Source organism: Stegodyphus dumicola, chromosome 3 (genome assembly GCF_044657685.1).
Source record: "Stegodyphus dumicola isolate Sdum_Otavi_A_Nest chromosome 3, ASM4465768v1".
NCBI classification, from domain to species: Eukaryota; Metazoa; Arthropoda; class Arachnida; order Araneae; family Eresidae; genus Stegodyphus; species Stegodyphus dumicola.
In genome coordinates this window covers 59,031,584-59,057,997 of record NC_140770.1, presented here as the reverse complement: position 1 = coordinate 59,057,997, position 26,414 = coordinate 59,031,584, and the positions used below count along the sequence as shown (strand labels likewise).

Below are 26,414 nucleotides of genomic sequence, written 5' to 3'. Positions count from 1 at the left end.
CAATATAGGTTCGAGCTATCATATTCCCATCAATAAAACACAAATCACCAACTCCTTTGCTAGCCATGCACCCCCAAATCATAACATAACCTCCTCCATGTTTAACTGTAGGTAACACATTTTGGGTATGAAAAGCAGTACAAGGTTTTCTCCAAATTATTTTCCTGCCATCTGATTTAAAGATATTGAACTTACTCTCGTCGGAGAATATGACATTTTTCCAGAAATGAATTGGCTTATTGTTATATTCCTTAGCGAATTCAAGTCTCTTCAGACTATTTCGTTCAGTTATGAGAGGTTTTTTTTCCTTGGTGATCTCCCATAAATGTGTGCTTCATGCAGGACATTTCGAACACTTTGGGCACAGGTTTGAACTCCAGATGTTGAAGCGACATCATTGGCTAAAGTAATTGCACTAACAAATGGACTTTTTGATGCTTCTCTTATGAATTTTCGCTTCATTCGCAGTGAAAGTTTCTTTGGGCGTCCAGAGCGCAAGTTATTTGATGTAGATCCTCTTTCTTTATAACGTTTTATAATATACCGAACAGTAGAGAAGCAAACATTTACTTTTTTACCTATTTCTCGATAACTTAGGCCATTTTCACGTAGAGACACAATTTTTTCTCGCAACGAAATCGGCAATTCAGATTTCTTAGGTGCCATTACAATTTGAATCGACAATCAACTGATAACGTTTCGACAACACCTAGTCGTCTTACGTACGTTATTTACTGCGGGATGACTGTCAAATAATAGCATAAAAATGCAAATTTGCTAAAGTTGAGTTGAGTGTGCAAATACTTTTTTGACATAAGCTATTTTAATATTGTTGCAAAAAATGTTTTTTTTTATTAATATTATTGTATTTTTTAATTAATTTATATAAATAAGCTTATTCTATTTTTAAATGCCAATTTTTGTATTTCTTAATGCATTTTCTTATAAATTGTGAACAAAAATGTATGTGTGCAAATACTTTTTGTACCCACTGTACGTATCCTAAGTCGCGCTTTCGAGACATGAAAAACGCAATTTGAATTTTGTTAATCGGCTCAGTAGAACGGCAGATACGGGAAGTGTCCCATTTTGTGTTTTTGCGCAGTGTACTTCGCCAACATCACGCCAAAGTCGCCTAATCTGTACTTTTACTATTTTCACTTAAACGCATTTCTTGTATTATTTTCAATGCTTCGCATTGTATCAGAAGGGAACACGCATATTTTGTGATAGTATTAGAAGAGATATTTTTTCTAGGAACGATAACTTGTTCGGTTTTCAGTCTCTTGAAGCAAACATTTTTAAATATTCTTGATTTTTGGTACGATGTCGACGACACATAAATCCACATGGCTCAATTTCTCTTCCTTGTTCTAAATCATGGGTATCTAAACTAGGACCGTTTGAGGGCCACTTTGTAAAGGATAAAAATTTGCGAGGCCGCATTGCAAAGAAAGAAAAATTTGCTGGGCCACACGTACAATATTTTTAACAAATTGAAATAAAAATTAGCTCTATGTTGTTTTATTAAAATAAATTAATTTCTTTTTATTATTAATTTATTAATATTTGAATTAGATATTTATGTTATTATTAATTAGTAAAAGTTTCATTTCATTTAGTTCGGATTTCATACAAATGGAAAAAGTTCGAATTAATGAAGATGGTTGAATTTGCTTTTGTTGAACAAGCAAATCGATATCGGGTTCAATAGACGAGATAGCAATTCTTAATGCATTTTCAGGATGTTTGTCAGTGATCTTTGTTCTATATTTGTATACTTCATTCTTGAAAATAATTGTTCACGAATATAAGTGAAGACATTAATAAAGCATGATTGTTAAAATTAGGATATTTATCGCGGGGTAGGTAATCTTTATAAAACTCCAGTAAAAAAAAAAATTCAAATTTTTCTTTCAGTTGAATGTCACTTTGCATATCAACATGACATACTAAGATGTTTTTATTTAAATTTTTATTTTAAAATAAATGCCAACGAATCGAGTTCAAACATTTATTTTTTTAATAAAAAAGTATAAATTTAAATACTTTCACAATTTGCGTACTTTAGACACCCATGTTCTAAATGTGTGATAACAAAATGGATTGCGAAAATGCGTATAAATCTAATTAAAATTAAATACAGTAGAATCCCGCAAACATGACTCCCCATATCCAGACATTCCGTATAACTCGACAACCTTTTTAAGATATTTCTAGGCCAAACAGAGCAAATATTACGTACAGTACATATAATTATTGTTTACGCGTTTATCTTTCCTGTTCTCTTCAAGGATTTGAGTGTTCTTTTTCCGTAATTTTTGCCGTTTTTGCATTTTGCCATTAATTCTTGGAACTGTCTAACAAATTTCAAGGTATGTTGTAATACATGGCAACGCTGTTTGCTTCTTTAGAGGTGGTGGTGGTGTAATTAATTATGGCAAAGCACACTAGGGCTATCTGCCTAAGGGCAGGGATACCTTCGTGGAGGACGTTCTAAGGAAAACTGGCTCGTATACACGTTACACATTGGTAAAAACCACGAAAACACCCATGCAGCCAGCCCGTTCGCGGGATTCGAACCTCGGACCGAACTACCAGTGTCAGCGACTTTACCGCTCGGCCGCTGGTAGGCCGCTTCTTTAGAGGATACGAAAAAAGTCGGGTAGCGGCTGGCCGCTGTCTCACATACCTTTATATTGTTGCGAAATCAGAGCTTAAATTGCACGGGTTCTGGTACTTAATTACCGGAACTCGGCTATTAAGTACCGGGTTCCGGTACTTCTTAGTTTTTAGGATAAATAATAATGCTAGCCGGAGCCCTAAAAAAGAAGGCTTCGGTACTTCTTCTATGGAACTGAACAACAATTTCAGTGGAAATTTGATATCGAAAATTTTATTTTAAGCAATAAAATTATATTAAAAATTACTTATTAGATTTATTAAAATTAGAGATAAATTTAAAAAAAAAGACAAAAAAGAAAATCTGAAAGGTTTCAGATTCTAAAGTACGTCCAAAGAGGCGTTTTTTTAAACATTTTGTGTGTTACCTTTACTTATTTAATATCCTGTTCTTTGCACTTAAACCATAAAATTCAGTTCAAGATAAATATCACAAAATAATTTTAAATTGAACATATCTTTGTTTCCGAGACACAGTCTCACGCGCTGGAGATAAAATTGTTTTTTCTGTACAACGTTGCCATAGCTCGCTTTGAAATCGTAGAGTTTGTAAATCAAAAATTCGTTAAAGTTTTACAAAATATGAAATCGATAATGAAACAAATTTCAAATCTGTGCTTTCAGATGCCCATATTCGCAGTAGGATTACGTCATTCAAAATTGGATGGCTCTAGGTATCGTTCTTTTATCACAATGCGAAACACATACTTACATTTATGCAGATTCTTCATTATTTAATTTCTTCAAATATAATACAGGGCGATAATATTAGGTGACTACAGTTTGAAAAGTGAAGCGGGCATTCAGAGTGATTCGACACAAAATCGCAAACGAAAACAATAGTCTTTCAGAGACAAAGCCCCTTTGGACTAATAATCTAATATATAGTACGAGGGCCATCCAGGAAGTAGATTACGTTTCCGTCTGTGTCCGCTAGGGGCGGGGCTAGCGCGGCCATCTTGGGGTCAGAGCGTTGCGCAGCTCAGTCTGCATCTAGCCGTGCTAGTGAGAGGTTCGTGCTGTGCTCCGTTCAGATACTGTGACGGTTTGAAATGTCTGCGTTAATTGAAAATCCCGCGAGCTGCGAGGTGCGCTCAGTAATAAGGTTTCTGACTGCAAAAAACTGTAAACCGATAGAAATCTATCGGCAGCTTCGTGAAGTGTATGGGGACAACATTATCACTGAAGGTGGAGTGCGTCAGTGGGTCATAAGATTTCAAAATGGCCGAACCAATGTTCACGACGAAGATCGAAGTGGGAGACCCAGCATAGTGACCGCCGAACTTCTCGAAAAAGTCGATGCTAAAGTCCGTGAAAATCGAAATTTCACAATAATGGAACTTTCTTTGAGTTTTCCACAAATTTCGCGAAGTTTGTTGCACGAAATCATCAGCGAAGAGCTTGGTTACCACAAGTTTTGTGCAAGATGGATTCCAAAAATCTTGACAGAGGACCACAAAAATCAGCGAATGGCTGCAGCGTTGAACTTTTTGGACGCTTACCATAAGGATGGTGACTCTTTACTCGATCGCATCGTTACTGGTGACGAAACATGGGTGAAACATGTGAACTGTGAAACGAAATTGCAATCAATGCAGTGGGGGCACACAAGTTCTCCCCAAAAACCCAAGAAATGCATGCAAACAATGTCGGCAAGGAAGATGATGGCGACTGTTTTTTGGGACAGAAAAGGTGTAATTTTGGTGGACTTCCTGGAAAGAGGCACTACAATAAACTCTCAAAGGTATTGCCAAACTCTCCAAAAACTCAGAAGAGCAATTCAAAACAAGCGCAGAGGAATGTTGAGCTCTAAGATCTTGTTGATTCACGACAACGCCCGGCCCCACACGGCAAATGTCACTCGTAAAGTTCTTGAATCTTTTAAGTGGGAGTTGTTTCCTCATCCGCCGTACAGTCCCGACCTGGCACCGAGCGACTTCCACCTATTCCCAGCAATGAAGAAGTGGCTGGCTATGCAGCGTTTTGATGACGACGCACAGCTGCAAGAAGAGGTAACGAAGTGGTTGAAGGCGCAGGCGGCCGAATTTTTCGACGAAGGAATTTCCAAGCTCGTACATCGCTACGATAAATGCCTTAATTTGTATGGTGACTATGTAGAAAAGTAGTATTTGAGTGTGGCTTTCATCTGTATATAATAAAATTTGTTTCCTATACTTTGTTTATTTTTTTATTCCAAAACGTAATCTACTTTCTGGATAGCCCTCGTATATTTAATCGAATAATAAATTATTCGATTAAATTATTATCTAATAATAAAGTTATTAGATTAAGTTATATTTAAAATCACCAAAGAAATAAATTTTAATATATTTCTTTTATTATTTATCACTTTGATCATTAATTATTTTAATGATTAACAATTTTATTAATTATTTTATTTATTTATTTATTCTTGTTCCTCTTTCCTGAGGGTCTACGGTAGGGCTTCGGCTCTCCTAATCTTAGAAATTAAGCCCTGTGTGAAACGTTAGAACAGCAGTTTTCAACCTTTTGTCTAACGCGTACCATCTAAACAAAAATTGATTGGATTGGATTATTTAATTATGACAAAGCACACGAGGGCTATCTGCCTAAAGGTAGGGATGCCTTTGTGGAGGACTTAAGGGAAACTGGCTCGTATACACGTTACACATGGGGAAAACCACGAAAACGCCTATGCAGCCAGCCCGTTCGTGGGATTCGAATCTCGGACCGAACTACCAGTGTTCAGCGTCTTTACCGCTCGGCCGCTGGTAGGCCCTAAACAAAAATTGAAAAACTTTAGTTCCACCACTACATTTTACATTGATTATTTTTCAATTTCTCAAATGGAGGAAAAAAAAGTTTGCCATTTGCACAACCTGTTGGCTATTTGCATTAAATATGCACGCATAAAAAATATTCGATTAAAAATGGGTTTCCATTTTAATTATCAAAATTTAAGTTATAATAATTAAATTCTAAAATTGAGTGCGAAATTGGGGCCCATTTAAGAGAGATAATTTTCATTATTTCTGGTTTTATTTCACTTAGTTTTAACCGTAAATTAGGATCCACTTTTAATTTAGTTCTGTATTTATTTTTAAAATACAGCATGGAAGAAAATCCTTATTCACACAAATAGGTTTTGCAAAAAGGCAATAAAATTTTAATAACTTTATTTGAAATGCCTTTAATTTTTTTCCCCGGTTGAGCCGCTAGTTAGCCAGTTTTCTTCACGAGATTTTTGTGTGTGTGTGTGATTATGGCAAAGCCTCGAGGGCTATCACAACGAGATTTTTGAATTTAATATTTAAAAATACTTTGTTTCTCTTGATCCCAAAAGTGGCTCCCAAAAGTGTTCTTACACTTATGATTTTCATTGAAATAGGGCTCTATCCAATAATTAAAAGTAAACTTTCTGAATCAGATTTTAATAATAAGAAACTATAATCTATTCGTAACAAAATGACATGTAATATATTTAAAATAAGCGAAACTTTATTTTTAAGGAAATAATAATCAAAAAATGACAAACATTTTATCTCACAAAAGTCTTCGTATACTTCAAAAAAATCTTGACATATTATTAAATATTTTCATTTTTCGTTCAATTAATATTAGTAGGATATCCTTTAGCATCCACAACAGCTTTTAAATGTCTGGGAACAGATTTTAATTTTTTTTGTAATTTCTGTATCAATGTTCATCCATTCTTCCATCATGGCTGTTTTGAGTTCGCTTTTCGTTTTGATGTCGTGTTTTTGTACTTTAACCTCTAGCTCTTTCCAAATGTGTTCTATGAGGTTTAAATCTGGCGACTGAGTTGGTGTTTTCAAAACCTGTGGACAATTGTAGAGACACTACAGGCGAACGTTGAGAGAACTTAGAATCGTTATCATGAATAAAAATAAAGTTGTTTCCAATACCCAAATTTTGGGCTGATAATTTTAAATTGTCTCTTAAAATATTTAAATAAAGAGAATGATTCATTATGCATCAATTAATACCAAATTACTTAGTCCTGATGCTGTTATGCCCTTCCCCCACACAAGTACACCTCCACCGCTTTGCTTAACTGTTCCAACTAAGTTCTTAGAATAAAGTTCGTCATTTTTTCTTCTCCATACAGTTATTCGACCATCGGAACCAAAAATGTTAAATTTGCTTTCCTCAGCGAATAGGACATTATTCCAGTACGTTTCGGGTGTATTTATCTCTGATTTTGCGAATGAATGCCTAAGCTTTCTGTTTTTCTCACTAACAAAATTTTTTTACGGGGTGAACGCCCATGTAATCCAGCTTCTCTGAGAACTTGTCGAACAGTTTAAGGTGAAATTGAAGTAGAAAACTTTGCATTAATTTCTGCAGAAACTTTTACAGCACTCAAATGTGGGTTTTTCACAAATTTTCTAATAATAAATCTCTCATCACGTTTAAATAGTTCGTATATCACGTTTAAATAGTCTCATCACGTTTAGTTAACTTTCTCGGTCGACCTTTTTTTACCTTGTTTTCAATCCGATTTTCTTCTTTAAAGCGTTTTATCACATACTGCACTGTAGAATGTGATACGTTAACTAATTTAGCGATATTTCGAATTGATTTAACTCTACTGTGGTGACAAATTATCAATATTCGAATGCTGTTTGTAATTTCTTTACGACTGCAACCCATTTTTCAATAATAAATAGAATATTATGAAGTAAACAATAAAAAATTAAAGCAAGCGATTTTTTAAATGTCACCACATTGCAAAAGTTAAAAAAAGCGGCGAACTGTAATTCTAATTTTGATTTTATCTAAAAATATTTCAGTGTACAAAGACTTTTGTGAGATAAAATGTTTGTCATTTTTTTATTATTAATTTCTTAAAAATAAAGTTTCGCTATATTTTAAAAATCATGTAATTTTGTTATGAATATGTTATAGATCTTATTATTAAAATCTCATTGAAAAAGTTTACTTTTGATTAATGGATAGAGCCCTATTTCAATGAAAATCATAAGTGTTCGAACACTTTTGGGAGCCACTGTACCTAGCCAACCGGAAAAAAGAAGAAAGAAACAAAGTTCTTTCATTTCGTTAGAGATATATCCGAGTTCTTTAGGGTGAAAGGCAACAGCAAGAGCAAAGTTAAATTCCCAGCGAGTAACTAAAGGACATGTCTGAATATAATAACAGAAAATACGAATAAAATTCTGTTGACTTTGCATCTTTCGATACGCGCCAAAGCGGAAAAATAGATACTGTTTATGAGCTTTGCATCTGCCTTTTAAAACACTGCAGTTGAAGTGAACTAACTTCGTGATTCATGAATTTCCTTACATCTACCTTTTCGTTTCCAACGTTTTCGTATAGTAGCTAGGGTTGCCATAAGGTAACTAAGATTAATTAGGAAAAAAAAAAAAAAAAAAAAAAAAAAAAAAGAATACTATTTAAAACTGTGTGATTACTTTGAAAATGGCTAAATTTCTTACAGATACAAAGCATACTGATCGGAAATCATATCCAAGAAAGCTAAGCTAATTGTCATTCTAGCCCACGATGCAAATTTCCAGAGAATATTTTCATTAATGGTCCTCAGGAATCGGATAAAAGTAACAAGTTTGCAGTGGAGGCAGTTGAAGCAATTCTGATTTGTCATTACAATGACTCACGCTCAATTTTGAAATTATGTGAAAGAAGAAAATGATATAAGTAAGAAAGTAAAATCAACATAAAATATGACTGGCATAAAAAGGATTGGTTTTACATCTTTTTTATTACTCATTGTTTAGGTTCCAAAAACTTTATTCATTTTTTGTCAGAGTAAAATAAACCATTTTAAATGTAGCCTGTAAACATCCCCTATCAATGCTTAACAGTTATGCCATTCCTATTCATAGCAGTTAAATTTTAACGTAGGAGGTCCACCAGCTGCCGAGCGCTAAAGTCGCTGAACACTGGTAGTTCGAGTCCTGGCTAACGGGCTGGCATGGGTGTTTTCTTAGTTTTCCCCAGTTTGAGCCAATTTCACTTAGGCTTAGGAACTCCTCCACGAAGGCATCCCTTCTCTCAGGCAGATAGTCCTCGTGTACTTTGCAGTAATTTAACAAAACATTAATTTAGGAAACCTGCCGTCCAGACGGGAACGTAACCGTAACCGAAGAGCCTGATTTCGAATCCCGGAGAAGGCATGTATGTAAATTGTCTGTGCCTTCATAGGACGTAACGGTGGCCGCCGGCCCCATAATAAAACGACCTCCTTTTCTGACCTTAGTAGGGGGCAACGCCTATAATCGGTTAGTGCCCGCCATAATTTAAAAAATAAATAAATAAATAAAATAAAATAGAAAGGCTTTCACGTGTTATATTACTCTCAAAGGGGCTTTTTTTTTTTTTTTTTTCTTTTTTTTTTTTTAATTACGTACATATACACGTTTGTGTTGGTTGTGCTGCGTTAACCATGAGGCCTATTATTATCGGCCAGGAGGGTTGCAGTACACTCGTATATATTACATTACGTTACACATACATATTTCGAGAGCATTTGGGCTAAAAATATTTAAAAACAGCATATCTTTAGAATTTCCGACAGATAGTCTTGCGCGCTGGAGATAAAAGTGTTTTTTCAATACAATGTTACCGTTACTTGATTTGAAATCGTTGAGTTTGCTAATCAAAAATTCGTTTTGACAAGTTTTACAAAATATGAAATAGACAATAAAAGAAATTCTAAATTCGGGTTTCCGGGTATCCATATTCGGGTAGAGAACTACGATATTCAGAGTTTAACGTCTCTAAGTAACCCCCCCTTTTTTTTTCCCGCACGATGCGAGAACCATACATGCATTCATGCAGATTCTGCATTATTTAATTTCTTTAAATATAATACAGGCTCTAATATTTGGGGGCAACAATTTAAAAAGTGATTCGCTGTTTATAGTGAATCCACGCAAAATGCCAAAACGAAATTAATAGCCCTGCTGAGCCAACGCCCTTTGGGCTAAAAAAAATAGGAAAGCTAAACTTCAGTCCACTTCAGCTAGTTTTTATTAGAATTTACGACTACCTGGATTTAGTGTCAAAATGGTCTTCAGTTTTTAATTTTTTTCGAAATTGTTTATGTCGCCAATATCGCCAATTTAAAAAATAATAATGAAAAATCTGAAAGGGTTGATTTTACCGATCGTCCAGAAGGGCCTTTTTTCCCCTTTGAAAGTGGAGATTATGGGCAGAGACGTCCCAGGTGGAATAACGGAATATTTTAAAGGATAATACAGGTACATAATACATTTAGGGTAACACAGGAATGTTCTGTATCTCTTGTGTACTTAAAAACTGAAGGAAATATAAAATGCAATTCTATATAATTAGATGTATCATGAATTAAGTGCATTTTTACTTAAACATATTAAAATGTAAATAGATAATATTCTTTAGAATTGCATCTATTTCTTTTAAATAGCTTAGTTGTTAATACTGGACAAACGAAAGAATTATATCTTCCGTTTTTCCGAAAGGCAACTGACTCGCATGAAAAGTGAAACAACGAAAAATCTTGTTTCAAGCGGGGGGGGGGGACGACAGAGGCAAGACAACACGCGCCAAACAATTTTCTCTAGACTAAGTTTCGATCAAGGTTAATTTTTCTAAACTAAAGTTTAGTTTAGAAATCTCTATTTTAATTAGTTACTGAAGTTATCTTTAGTTTCTAAACTAAAGCTGTCTTTAGTTATATTTAGTTTTTATCCCTACAAGTAACGAAGTAAGAATCATATTCAGTTGCTTTGAAAATGTGGAACACATTTAGTTTAATCTTGGTTAAATAAATAAATAAAAATATTTTTTTTTAAAAAATCAATCTTAGCTTTTCCAAAACCCCACGAGTGACCACTCAATACCGGTAGTTCGACTAAAATTGCAAACCTCTTCGAACTAGTGGGCTACATGAGTACTTCTCTTGGTTTTTCACTTGTCTGTAACATGAGTATAATCTAGTTTCCTGAGAAAGACCTCCACAAAGGCGTCCCATCCCTGAAGGTGATACCCCTACAGTACTGTGTGTATTCAGTTAACATAACCTAATTTTTTAACCCGAGCGGGCGGTGAGCCAGAAGGGCTATTAGTCTCAAAACGGCATTTTATGGCGTTTCACTATAAACGGCGAATCACTCTTTAAATTGTTGCCACCAAATATTACCGACCTGTATTATATTTAAAGAAATTAAATAATGAAGAAGCTGCATGAATGTATGCATGTTTCTAGCACTGTGAAGAAAGTACGGTACCTACAGTCATCCAATTTTTAATAACGTAATCCTCCACCCGAACATGAGCACCTGGACCCCCGAATTTTGAATTTCGAATTTTTTCCATATTTTGGAAAATTTTAAGGAATTTTTGATTAAGAAACTCAACGATTTTAAAGCCAGTAGTGGCAACACCGTACAGAAGAAAAGTGTTTTTATCTCCTGCGCGCGACACTGTCTACAGATGTTCTGTTTTTAAACATTTTGCGATATTGCTGTTGAATTGAATATTATGTGGCCTGAGTGTGAACACACAAAACGTTAAAAGACGCAGTTTTGAATGTCATATAAAATCTGAAAACTTTCAGAATTTTTTTAAAATTTTACTTACTTATTTGTTTATGTATTTTTCAAAATTGGTTTCACGCTGATTTCCTTCAAATGTTAGGTTAGGTTATTTGGCCAAGCACATTGGCCAAATAACGTAGGTTTGATTTCGTGGAGTAATTTCTAAGGAAAACTGATTGCATAGTAAAAATCACAAAAGCCAACGCAGTAGTCAACAGTTTTAACTACTCGGGTACAGTGGAGCCAGATTTGCTTCTAAAGAATTTGGAATTTAGTGACAGAATATTACAGCCATGCGCCAAAAAATGGATAATGATCCAATTCCAGATGAAAAAAAAATCATATTTTCTTGAAAGGAAAATCATGCAAACTGTCATTCTGTCAACCAAGAATTTGAATCCCCCCCCTGTTAATCAGAAATTGTAAAATACAGTAAATGCCCCTTAATGTTATCATTTGGATATTGTTATCGAACTGCAGAAATTCCTCTAATTTGTATATGAAAACATGAAAAATACATCACTCATTGCGATTAACAGTTCGGTTAATACGATCCAAATATTACAAATACATTTTTTAAACAAAGGTTTCTTTTAAAGTTTAATATGGTTTATCAGTTTGAGTTTATGTATAAACATGGCTCAAGTGGAATAGCGACACATTTTACAGGATATTAGATGAATTATGCGTTTAGACTAACGTATTTCGTCCATTTTACGCCTATTTATTTCGTTTTTTCATAGTTGCCGGTTTTTCCCGGTTGCATATTTCCGAATTCTATCCCACCCCCTTTTCGAATTCAAATAAAATCGTGACTGTTTCGTATCATTTAAGTCGTTATTGTATTTTTCTCCATGGATAATTGATGTCATTTTTATTGCCGAAAAGGAAGATTGAGCGATTCTCCAATTGTATGAGGTTTTAGATTTTTCGTAATTAAATATGAAATTTGTAAGGATGCCGATGAAACCTCAGGAACTGTTGTATATTTTCTCAAAAATACATTTTGATATTTCACGCTGTTAGTTAATTTCTTAAAAATTAATCAGATTTATTTACTAAATCGTTATGTTTAGTTTCCAAATATAGTTTTAATTTAACAGGTTTCATGCATTGATTTTTCATTGCATTTAACACACAACGGATATTCATTTTCCACTGATAATGCAACATGTAAAACAGTATCTAATAAACTCTTCTTGATATTTACTTGATTTTTTATTAGAAGTAGAAAGAAAAATGTTTATTAGATGTCTGGCCATCATTCCCATTTTCACTCTTGCCGATTTAATCCCAGTATACGTTACACACGGGATTGGGTGAATTTTACGACATTATTATAAGCAGTAAACGGGTCATTTTGGTGTTGGCGAAAATTTTCAAACTCGCGCCAAGACCATACCGCGTTCTAGGATTTGTACCCTCTTTGTGTAGCCATTTATCCATCGAACAAAACTGTTTTTTTTTTTTTTTTTTTTTTTTTTTTTTTTTTTTTTTTTTTATCATCATCCTTCAAGCACGCAATCGAATTTTCCAATACTTCGAAAATGTTATATGCTTGCTTGACAACAAATTTGGTTAGAAATAGGGAACACAAGTGTGTAAACTATGCATATTACAATTATCGCTGCGCGCTTTGAAATTCGATTCTCGAATTGTTCAAGCATAACGCCTGAATCAAGGGGAAAACAATACAATCAAAATTAATATATGGAAATGATTAATTTAAAATTCCTAGTAAATGTTAAACATCCAAAATTCTTTTCAAATGCCGTTATATTTTTTGTTGTCAAATAAATTTTTTTTGAATTTAGCGACCCCCCAAAATTTCTTCGCGACTTGCGTACCATTGCCATAATAACGCTTTGTATTCATGTAAACCTGATTAATTCTGAAGTGGTTTAAATTCTGTCAGAAACAGTACAAGTGATCTATTTTTCAATTGCATTTGGAAAAAATGATTTCAGACTTGTTTTCAACTGCATGTAACAGAGTATTATCAGAATTACGGGAAAGTGCGACTGTGAAAATGGATAAACATCAGCTGTCCAATGTGAAAAATAATGTTATCATTTGGATATTGTTATCGAATTGCAGAACGCCCTTCAGTTTGTATACGAAAACATGGAAAATACATCGCTTATTGTGATCAACAGTTCGGTTAATACGATCCAAATATTACAAATACATTTTTTTAAACAAGGTTTCTTTTAAATTTTAATATGGTATATCAATAGAGTTTATGGATGGACATGGGTCAAGTGGAATAGCGACACATTCTACAGGATATTAGATGAATATGCGTTTAGACTAACATATAATATAACATCTTTCATATATTCCAAAACGAAAAAAGACTTTCGGCCCGCCGCGTATTTAGAGTGCCCCCCATGCCGCACAGACACTATACATTTACAAACATCCATGCAGTCTCCGGGATTCGAGGGCGAGTCTTTCGGTACGGTACTCAGAGTCACTAATCACTATCCCGGTTGGAAAAATGTGATCACATTTAATGGAGTCTTGGTGTATCACGATGGAACGGTGTTTGGACACAACAGGGTGCCCAGGCACAGTCGCCTTAACCCTTCTACAACAAGTAAAAAATTCCTAAATAGTGCACGAAATAACTAGAGCAACGCATATAATTTATATGTATATTTGTATCTAATTTAATTCTTGCTTTTAATTTATTCCTTTTACAATTGAAATTTTGTTATTCATGATTTAATTCCAGTCCCCGTTAAACATTTTTAACAATTTTCATTCAAGTTGCTTAAAAACATCTTTCGAAATAGAACTTACTAAGTATGGATTCACTCTTTTCAGATAAATCTACTATAATTAATCTTAGAAGATAAATATAATCAATATTATTTAGTAAATAAATTATTTATATATATATATATATGGATATGGTATGTGTGTGTGTGAGAGAGAGAACACGTTTTAATTCTAGTTTGCAGTACATACGGGATTCGGCGGCATTATGATGAGCAGTAAACGTGTCATTTTGGTGTTGGCGACGATTTTTAAAGTCGCGTCAAATGCTGTTCCGTATACTAGGATTTTACCTAGAACAGGGTTTCTTAAACTGTACACTGTAAAAAAAAATCTGTAAAGTTACTAAGAAAACTCATGGAAACTGGGATGCCATGGGTTATTTGAGTAACAGAAACAGGTGTTTTCTTTGTAACGTTACAAGAGTTTTGCCTGTAATGGTTACAGATCTTTTTCTTGTAATATCACAGCATATAGTTATGTAAGTAGAACATATTTTTCTCATGTAAATTCCCAAACGATATATCTGTAATAATTACAGATTATTTGCGTGTAATATTACAGCAAATAATTATGTAAAAAGAACATGTTTTTCTCATGTAAAATCCCAAACGATATATCTGTAATGGTTACAGATTATTTGCGTGTAATATTACAGCAAATAATTATGTAGAAAGAACATGTTTTTCTCATGTAAAATCTCAACAGATATATCTGTAACCGTTACAGGTTATTTACTTGTATTATTATAGCAAGTTATTATGTGAGTAGAAGATACTTTTCTTACGTAAAATTCCAATGGTTGTATCTGTAAAGGTTTCAGATTATTTCCTTCTAATATCCCATTAAGTAATTATGTGTGTAGAATATATTTTTCATAGATAATACTAAAGGATGTGTTTATAAAAGTAGTAGATTTTTTTTTGTCTAAAATGATGCTTATTATAATAAAATATATTGAAATCAAGATATTTTGAGTAAAACAATATCTTCATGTGTATATCATTATACAGATATATGCAAGTGAAGCATAATAGTTTGGCTTTTTAAATTAGTCAATTTGACCTCAGAATAGCATTAATTTAAAAGATGTGCTTTCAACAGCAATGTTCTTTTTTCAAAAAGTAACATTAGTCTGTTGCAGAGTATTTTTGTTTTATGAAGAGAAACTTATGTCTGATATTATTGAAAGGCCTTTCATATTATCATTTTGATTAATTTAAAAGTTCAAATTGATATGCTACTCCTTATATTTGCCCTGTAAAATAGCTGAAAAAAATAGTATGTTTTATTTGCATGTTTTAGTGTCAGTTAATAAGATATGTTCTAGAACTTTCTTTTTAGTAATTTTAGCTAAAATAGACATATGTTGCTTTAGATTTAACTTATATGAGTAAACGTGTTGCATGTTGATATGATCATATTATTACAGTAAAAGACATTTTGTGAAATATTTCTATGAAGAACTCAGAACAGCTGTTCTTCATATTTCAAAAATATATTCTCTCCTTCTAAAAAATGACATTTTCAGTAAATTAAAGAATTCAACATAGCAATGAACTTCATTTTCTTACTACAAGGAATTCAAATTTTGTTCATACGTTTGAATTACAACGTCTAACTAATTTTTTTATTCTTATCTGCACTCTGTTTGTCAACAGTCTGCTATTGTTTGAAATAATGCATAACTTTTTTACTTACCTTCAAATAATTTCCTTTGCATTAACAGATAGAAGTCTTTCATTAAAAACCTAATGTCATGCTTTTTGAATAAGCATAAAACTTTGCCAACTGACCTTTATTTTTAAAGCCTTGTTTCCCTTAAAATTCTTAATACAATTATGCCTTTAAGAAATTTATTTCTAAAATTAATACTTCAGTTTAGCTTAAAATTTAATGCATTTTAATTTTACCTATAATTTTTTACAAACATAATATGTAATAAATCTAAGCTTAATATTTACCATTTCGAAAGTGATACTAAAAAAGTATTCCTAGATATTATAAATTTCGAGATTCGCATACAAAATTGTGAAATAAACATGTGGCAACAGAAAACAAACTTTATGCTCTCTTTATATTACAGCATGTTAATTAAGAAGTTTATTGAATTTATAATTTTATTGTGAAACACTATGAAGCAAATAATATGCTAATTAAAATACAGAAGTAAAAATAATTTATTACTTAATTCATAAACTTTACATAAAACCTGAAAAAAAGAATTAATTAAAAAATAACATAATTTAATAAACATTTCATAAAAACTCGTTTCGACTGCTTGGAAAAAATGAATGGTAAACCTCTTTGTAAACCATGTCTCCTAAATAAAGAAAAAAACATTTCTTTTAAAATCATAATCATGCTCTTAAAAAGCTTATAAAAATTATTTTAATAGATGTTTTAAACATGTGCTTATATAACACTTTTAATCATATTTCTTTATAATATCTTAATTAATTAAGAACAGCTTAAATTCTTTAAAAAATTGGATTACAGTGAACCGTCTCATTACGACAAGCTACCTCAGTCAATCACTTTTTAAATTTAATCAGCATCCCTCATAAAATAACTAATTAGTAAACATAACTTCGCTAGGATGCCCACTATCATTTAAAGATCAAAATTTTCAGGAATCACGTAGCTTAGAGAAGGTTCATTGTACAAAAACAGCCAATATTCAAATATTTTCATAAATGAAGCCACCATAGTTATTAAATATAATATACAGTATACTTATATTCAGAATTCAGAACTTGAATAAATTTCTCGAACTGTTTTAGCATTCGAAAAATATTATATTTATTACCTTAAATTTCTAAAACAATATTACATATTCGTCCAAAGGAATCACTGGCACTCGGACAACATTTTCCCCCTAGCTTTCTTTTAGCACAGGATTCTGAATATGTTTTAAAGATTTAGGTAATGTTTGTCTTCCTTAAGGCGCTCACAAAACAAGTTACCCTAAATGTTTTGTCCGCATAGTGGTCATTTTCATCTTACTAACTGATTTGCTAGTGGATTTTGGATGCATTGCCTATCATTGATGAAACAATAATAGTGAACAGCTTCAAGAAAATGGGGATATCTAATGCTCTTGATGCCATATTCCCACTTATTTTTACTAATTTTATCTTCCGAAAATTAAGAGGGAGAAATTAAACGAATAATTTAATTTCCAAAGGACAGTCACAGTAGGAATATAACAAATGAAAAGTAATCATGGATAAACTACTACTATCACAATATTATTTATTTAAAAGAAACCTCTATTTCAATAAGAATACACATAATTGCAACATCTAATAAGTTATCTCATTTCTTCTTTATAATTTGAACTTCTGTCATTCTCATTGTTGTTCTTGCAAATCCTTAGGCCTCAGATCATACATAAATAATTAGAGAAGGTTGTGGTCCGATGCTTGCTAGGGTGATCATTCAGCTGATATGGCAAAATTGCACAGTGAATGGCAGTTGGTATTTGCTTTCACTATCATAGATCATTGTTTGTATTAGGCTGACGTAATATTCAACAGTTAGAAGAGAAAGATTCAACGGGGCCTTAAGTGTGCAAAAGTTTGCCTTTGTTAGTATGACGAAAACAATCATTATGCTGATAAATCCATTTTAAAATCTTGGGATATTCATTTTCTGAATGCATTAAAAGGGAGAAAATTATGTAAATATTTTTTTAATTTTCAGAATCTGGTTCTAAAGCTGGGTGGGGTGGAATATGCAACGCAATACGATAATTCTGAAGATCATTGCTCGTGGCAGTACAAACTAAACTGTGATAACTTGCATGCTGTAGAAAAAGACACAAATTGCAGTTCCAGATGCATTAAATGCTTTGAGGTCTAGGGAGTAGCAGTGGGCGATACTAAGAGTGAAATTCAATGTATACGGAAGTAGGAATGAAAATTACTTTTATTAGATAACTTAAATGGTTATGTTACTAAGCGTTCTTATTGGAATGTAGGTTTCTTTTAAATAATAATACTATGATAGTTACCAGTAGTTCATTCATGAATATTTTTGATTGGTTATGATCTTATTGTAATCACATCCTTCAAAATTAAATTGATTGCTTAATTTCCCCCTTGATTTTCATACTATAATATAAAAGGAGGAAAATAGTCTGGAAGTAAACATAACTCCTGTTTCTCTCTGTATATATAGACATGTATCTTCGTGTGCAACTAAGCAAAACAAATGTGACTTTTTCTTCTTTAAAAAAATTGTGTAAATAAATTGAATTAAGTTCATTTCAAAGACTTATGACACATGAAATATACATGATCAAAATAAATTAGAAAATTAAGTTCAAATAAATTTTAAGCTAAATTACGTGTTGCAATAATTCAGTTGTAATAATTAATACTAACAAAACCAAACATCATATTCCCATTCTGCAAAGTATAAAAATTCTTCTGCAAAACTGAAAAAATGACCAACACTTTGGCTTATTTGATAACTTTCAAATTCACTCATTTGTTTGCATTTAGAATTTATAACTTTAATTTTCCACAGAAATTTGTTTTTGATTTTAAAAAATTTCACTGGCATAATTTCATTCACTTCATATATTAATAGATGCAGAAGGTTTTTGTACCTTACACAATTTTAAATCTTATGTAAACTAACGTAATTAATAACAAAATCAAAACATAGATCAGAAACAGCATAAAATTTAATTAATAATTACTACTAGTGTCACACAAAATGCTATGAAATTAATTAATAAAATAAGAATGAGATAAAATATATAGAATTAATATTACACATGTGTGAAGTTTGGAAGTTTTACTTTAAATATTTTTTTTTAATTAAGTATTTTTAAAAATGACCCCTTAAATCATGGGACCTTTCGTAATTAGAACTTGCAAATCTGCTTCGCTAGTCTTTCATAACATTGCTTTTCTTTTATTAACAAGAAATATTGCATTCAGTTATTTAATTTAAGATATCAAAAATAATGCTACTGAAAGGCATGAATACTTACTTAAATTTGAAATTAATTTGGTTGACTTAAAATAATATTTAAAAAAAATAAATCTTCATATATAGGTCTAAAAATCAGACCTTATTAATTTTCTTTTATTTGAACGATATCTGAATTCTGCCTTAGTTTGGACTAGTAAATCATTGGGCAATTAAATGCCAAGCTATAAGAGAACTAATGTAGTTTACAAATGCACTGAATTTTATTTCCGGTATTAACTTTCAAAGAAAGTAAAATTTTCTGCATATTTGCATCATTTGGATTGATAGAATATGGCAAAGCATGCAAAGGCTATCAGCCTAAAGGAAAGTATATATTCATAGGCGGTTTTGTAAGGAAAAGTAGCTTGCATTTCCATTTATTCATGTGTGTATATATATATATATATTGTTAATGCTAAAATCAATGCTTCATTAAAAATTCATTATTATTTTATTTTTAATACAACATACAGATACAGAATTGTTTTAAATTCCAATAAACAATAATAATTTATTTTTAAGAAAACTTATTTTATGATTTATATATCATATTACATGAATAAGAGAAACATTTGTCAAGAAATGTATTAAACTTGTATTAGCAGATTCATGCTATCCTAGTAACAAGACTATCATACTTCAAAACTGTATTAAAACTGGGCAAAATAAAATCAACATAAATTCTACATTAAATGTTTAAAAACTTATAAGTATGCAATGGTAGTTATATATACAATATAATATATGTTGTCATTTATAAGATATTAATGAAATGATATTTTTGGAAATAATGCACAAAATTTTAGTTTTGTTTTATAATTAGTTTAACGAATTGTTAGAAAAATATTTTAGGTCATTTCCATTTTTCCCCTGTTGATATTGGTGTATTAAAATATATGGAATAATTAAGTTGCATCTAGTTAGTACAACAAAACATTACGAAAAGTATGATACGGCATATTTTTAATCAATATAATTACTTCATTTTGGAGTTATAATATTTTCGTAAGAAATTAATACCACTGAAAAAAATATTATTACACTAAAGGAATAAACGAGATTCTCGACCGCGTTGTTCAAGTTTTTGTAATTTTACTTCATAACACACTCGTACATAAACATATTAGACTGAATTATAAACCAAGTATAACTAATTAGATAATCCTAGAAAAAGAATAAACTGAACCTAGTAAGCAAAAAAATATATACAGTACATTCAGAATTCTAAATGTTTATATAAACGTTTCTCGCAAGGCCTGCCGGGAAAAAGATGTCAAACGTTCTTTGGTCAGACGATTGGAAAAGAACGCTAAAATGATTAGTTTTGTTTTCAACAACCGCATTACCATTTCAATTATATACCACAAACAGTGATTAAATTTTGGAATAATTAGTTTTAAATAATAATAAGGGCAGTTGAAGGCGTAATTTATCGGATGCACAATGCCAAAATACTACTATTAGATCTGCATTTGGAATAAATATTTTGCACTCTTTTAACTCATTAGACATTACGAACACTGATACTAATTAATCGCAATGCTTAAACGTTTAAATACTTACTCACTACATATAACAGTGCAAAGTGCATGAGAATAATCTGCATAAAATGAACAAAAAATATTTCAAGTAGTAATTGTAAACATTTTCTTACTTACCTGCGCTATACAACCAACATGCATTCAGCCATGTTTTTTTCTGCAACTAGCTTTCAAACACTTTTCTCCTGATTGGCTAATTTCCAGTCAGTCACGTGATTCTTCCGCGCGGCTACTGAAACATTATCTGTAATCTTACAAGCAAATCTGCTGTTACCGCTACAGTTTGCTTTCAACCTGTTACCATTACAGGAAATTCTTCTGTAACTTTACAAAACTTTTGCCTGTAAAGAGCGAACTTTTTTTTTACAGTGTAGGTCACGACTCCCGTGTTGGTCGCGGGACCTGCAGTAGGATGTTGCCAAAATTTTAGCAGTTTTGATATTTCTTTAACTTAATATAATAATTTTACAGTTATCAAATATTTTTACACAATGTATCTGAAAATAAAAAAAGCTAGACAATACAGACAAAGGGAAAAACGAAAACGTTTCGACGCATTCTTTTTATAATATAAACGTTCATTTTCCTTGCTTTGCACGTGAAGCTGTCATTTCGTTTGTTACATATTTAAAAATTTCACATCGTTCTATGTCTTAAAATTAGAAATTAAAGGGAATGACCTGAAACTGCAATAGTATATTACAGTACAAGTGAAAAAAATTGAGAGTTTCACTCACGCGTGTGTCTTATTTGCGCAATACTTATGGAGTCCCACAAAATTTGTGTAAATATTACGGGGTCCTGAGGTTTAAATGAAAGTTTATTGCAAGGTGGTAGTAGAAAGTTTTCCCTGCCATTTATATAACCGTACTTGCTACAATAAGATATTCCGCCTCTCCCGAGTAGCTAGTCAAATTATTTCGTTTGTCTAAAACTGAAGTGAAACTCATTTCAATTTAAATCTGACAGTTTTCGGAAGCGAAGTGTTTGTTTTAGACTAAAAAAATCACCAGCATTAATTGAAATGGTAACAAAGGATTCGAATTTGCAATGACCAATGCCTTTATCCCCACATCATCAAAGAATTATTTTTATCGCCAAAAAGAGGGTTCCGCAAAGAGGTAAAATTTAGTGCCAAATGTTAAATTTAACAAGAGTAACTGCCTTCTACAGTGAAAAAAAGGTAAAAACACTGAAGGACTTAATTTAGTAAATTTTTTTGTGTCAAAAAAGGGCCAGAATCAATTTTGTGAGGGGTTACATCATGAATTTTGACAAGCATCGACATTTCCTTGATCAGTGGTTGTTAACAAGAGCAGAGTGAAAACGCTCGAACTTTATGTCGCCAAGTGCTTCGGGTCTGGGAGGGGGCCGAAATTTACAATTAGCAAACGGTGCAAATCCATCCAATGAAATTTTAGTGTAATTTTTAACTGATTTTTCTGATTGGCTAGAAAGGGCACATGACCGTTCGCCACTGACTTCGCGACGAAGTGCAAAAGCTTTACGGCTCATACTAAGGCTATACTAAGGTTTAGAGGAGCCTTGCGTTTTAACGAAATCGTGACCTCTCGATATGGCTCGTACTAAGCAGACTCCCCGTAGCGAAGCGGTTCCACCGGATAAAGTTATGGATCCTGTTGCGGACACCTCGAATACGACGGCCACTGATATGGACCAGGGCAATGCTGACCACGTTCTCTCTGAGCACGACATAGCTACACTTCGAAAAGAAATTACTGCCTTAGAAGTTCATATTTCTACCGTCAGCGAACTCATTCGGGACTTATCGGCCAATAGACCAGTCACGGACAAGGATTATCACTCGGACATCCTGAAAAAGGAACTAGAAAAGAAGAAGATCTTGCTGGACAAGCTGAGGGGTAAGTTGAATATTGCTCTCTCCCATGCAAGTATTACACAACCAATCACACAAATGAAACGCAAACCACGTGATAATTCAGACAGTGACGACGACACGGAAGGATTCAAAAAACCACATAAAACTGCTAAGGTACCCGTAAATGTTACACCCACCAGTATACCCACCCAAAACAGCTACACAGCACTCTCGCAACCAGACACTCATTCCACCCAACCCACAACACAAATTAACAGCTCGCAAACACCAGATACAAGACTTCCCCAATATAGCACACCTACACCAATTATGGTTAAGCCGAAAGATGGCGCCACACACAACCAGTACATCAAGAAACTTACTACACTGACTAATGCTACATTTTACGCCAAAATTAGTGGAGAATACCTCAAATTATTACCTTCAACAACAGATGATCACAGACAACTCACCACAGACTTACAAAAACATAACATCGAACACTATATCATTACACCCAAGCACAAACGCCCAATCAAAGTAGTTATCCGAGGCTTACCCATTACCACTGACACACATGAAATTTCCACGGAACTCACACACCTCGGATACACTGTACACAAAGTAGTACAACTCACAAGATTCAAAACCAAACAACCCATGCCACTATTTCAGATACAACTCATGCCTACACCAAACATCGACAAAATCTACAGTGAAACACACCTAGGTATGTTCATTATCACAATCGAAAAATACATCAACAAAAACATTACACCACAATGCCACAACTGCCAACGCTTTAATCACTCATCAGACAATTGTTTCTTCCTACCTAGGTGTGTGAAATGCGCACAACAACATAAAACAACAGACTGTCCAACACAAGGTAAATTAGATAACCCCACATGCGCAAACTGCCAAAAAAATCATCCAGCTTCCTACCGCGGTTGCGAGAAATTCCCCAAAAACAGAAATACAAATAACTCACCAAAACACACTTTTACACCAACCAATAGCACCCCAAATATCACACAAGGCAGAACATACGCACAAGTCACTTCCAACAATACACAAGACACTAGAAACCAGACACCCAACACTACATCTAACGCGAACATTTTCACCGACATTTTCTCTACACTAAAAGAACTCAATAATATTTTCGGCCACAATAACATATTTAAATTCTTTTCTACTCTCAAAAATAACTTACACCAATTAAAAGCAGCAGATACACCCATGGAAAAACTATTAATTCTATTTACAATATGTGAGGAAGCCAACATCTTTAACTAAAAAAAAAAAAAAAAAAAAAAAAAACGAATTTATCGTTAACCTGTGATTAAAATACACCTGCTTGCATGAGACCCCTCAGCTCTATTTCCAAATTCCAACTTTTGCTCCTATTGGACATCACCACCCACATGACCTAAAGATTTCAAGATTTCTCTCCGCCCATCGACGCCGCCCTCTATGCCTCAGCGCAGCGACTTTCAACCTAGGAGTTAGCCTCCGAATACTTCTCCCCATGTGCAGGTATCGTCAAATCATCTTTCAACTGGACTGTATGTCATCTATTGCTTATCATTCACATTGCCTACAGACCCATAATCACTCTGCCGAACAACTATGCTCACAAAGTTCGAAAAGTGACGCACCCTCGATCGGGATAGGACCCTTCCGTCCAGGCGCCCGTTGAAACGAACCTGCCGGTTCAAGGATGATACTAGACTTTAACTTTGTTGGATCTAGGTGCTATTCTTGCGATTATAAATTCTCTATATATTTTTCATTGTCTAATTTGATCTAATTTTCTAATTCTTTTTAAGATCTTTAATAGCTTTCTGTTTGATATATTTTTTGTATAATTTTCTAATTCTTTTTAAGATATTTAATCTTAAATATCTTTGTATTTTTGATATAACTTTCTAATTCTTTTTAAGAATCTTTAATATTTTTGTATTTGATATATTTTTTATAAATTTTCTAATTCCTTTTTCAGATATTTTATCTTTGTATTTGATATATTTTTTTTTTATATAATTTTCTAATTCTTTTTCAGATATTTAAGCTTTAATATCTTCGTACATAAATATTTATTCTAACCTTACTAACATTTGTATATAAATACTAATTTTTCTTACTAACTATATTATTATAACATTTGTATATAATATTTTTGTAAATAATCTTTGTAATAAATACTTTTTCTTGCCATTAAAATTTTTGTATTGTAGTATATATATTGTAATTTACTTGTGTAATAAAAATAAAAATTTCTGAAATGGAGTCCGAGCCTTTCAGCTCCAGGTAATGTATATTTGCGTATTTATATTGTTTTATTTATTTTTTAGCACTTCACTCGGTTTGTCGGTACTACCAATGTCCTGGTTAAATCTTTGTTGATGAAAATTAAATTATCTGCATTAAGTTTTTCATAATAAACTGTAGTTAAATTCTTTTAATGTATTGCATCAGTCTATTCTATTGGTTATCTATTTAATTAAGTGTTAATATTTGTGTTTAATTTTTTACATCAGTAATTGTTACTTAACGAAAGTTCATCCACTCATTAGTATGTACATGATTATTAATTTTATTTAAAAGTACAGTTGGCGTCGTTTGATTTGCGTAACGTTTGTCTAGAGCTATTTTGTTAACTATATATATCGTTGAGCATAGCAGCAGAATTCAATTAATTTACTATAAATATAACTATAAACAGATAAATCGATGCTTTCACAGTATATTAGGAAAAGGAAACAATTGGTTTAATCCTATTTATTCTCTGTTTGAAACAACGCAGCAAATATAAAATTAGGGTGTGAAGTGCAGAATCGCCCACTTATTTGGCGCTTTTTACAAGAGTAAGAAAAACTGGATTTTTGTCAATTCCCTTTGACTTTTTTACATCAATGTGTACTTGAACAAAGGAAGATGCACATTGCCGATATTGTGCAATTCTCTGATGTTTTTTTAAGTGAAAATACGTCGATGTGTTACCGGATAGGGTAAATCATCTTTATATGTCACAAATTATACAAATTTACACAAATTTCATTTACATGATCAGCGCAAACTGATGCAAAACGGTGATATACAATCTTTTCTAAATTTGAAAACTGAGCTAGACAAGTTAAGGTACTGCTAAAATGCAGCTTTGTATTAACAAAACACAGAATCACAATGAACAGTGTTTCGATAGACTTGCTTTCGATCGAATTTCGGATCCTTTAAATTCGGTGATATCGGAAAAGCTGTGATAGAAGTGGCGGTACGCCTCAATGCCATATAGGCTATCTATCTTGTCCGGAAAAGGTCTAATATTTTTTGCCGATTTGAATATTTTTTTTAAAGTTTGTTCAGCATATTGTGAATTTCAGAAATGTTGCATCACTGTAAAAAAAAAATCTGTAAGGTTACTAAGAAAACTCATGGAAACTGGGATGCCATGGGTTATTTGAGTAACAGAAACAGGTGTTTTCTTTGTAACGTTACAAGAGTTTTGCCTGTAATGGTTACAGATCTTTTTCTTGTAATATCACAGCATATAGTTATGTAAGTAGAACATATTTTTCTCATGTAAATTCCCAAATGATATATCTGTAATGGTTACAGATTATTTGCGTGTAATATTACAGCAAATAATTATGTAAAAAGAACATGTTTTTCTCATGTAAAATCTCAACAGATATATCTGTAACCGTTACAGGTTATTTGCTTGTATTATTATAGCAAGTTATTATGTGAGTAGAAGATACTTTTCTTACGTAAAATTCCACTGGTTGTATCTGTAAAGGTTTCAGATTATTTCCTTCTAATATCCCATTAAGTAATTATGTGTGTAGAATATATTTTTCATAGATAATACTAAAGGATATGTCTATAAAAGTAATAGATTTTTTTGTCTAAAATGATGCTTATTATAATAAAATATACTGAAATCAAGATGTTTTGAGTAAAACAATATCTGCATGTGTATATCATTATACAGATATATGCAAGTGAAGCATAATAGTT

The 26,414-nt window shown here is 32.4% G+C and overlaps 1 protein-coding gene and 1 long non-coding RNA gene across 6 annotated transcripts in view; one reads left to right on the top strand and one right to left on the bottom strand.

Annotated features, from left to right (window-relative positions):
- LOC146998002 (uncharacterized) overlaps positions 1–26,414 on the top strand; it is a 233,955-nt gene that overhangs the window by 55,309 nt on the left and 152,232 nt on the right. Inside the window, exon 1 of one of the 4 annotated variants that reach the window (XM_085812934.1) lies at positions 23,952–24,146. The exons of the other annotated variants lie outside the window; for them this stretch is intronic. The gene's annotated coding sequence lies outside the window, so the exon portion shown is untranslated. Of the gene's footprint in view, positions 1–23,951; positions 24,147–26,414 lie in introns of those variants that run through there. 4 annotated transcript variants of the gene reach the window in all.
- Positions 1–26,414, bottom strand: part of LOC146998003 (uncharacterized) — a 110,177-nt gene that overhangs the window by 41,070 nt on the left and 42,693 nt on the right. The gene's annotated exons all lie outside the window — the stretch shown is intronic.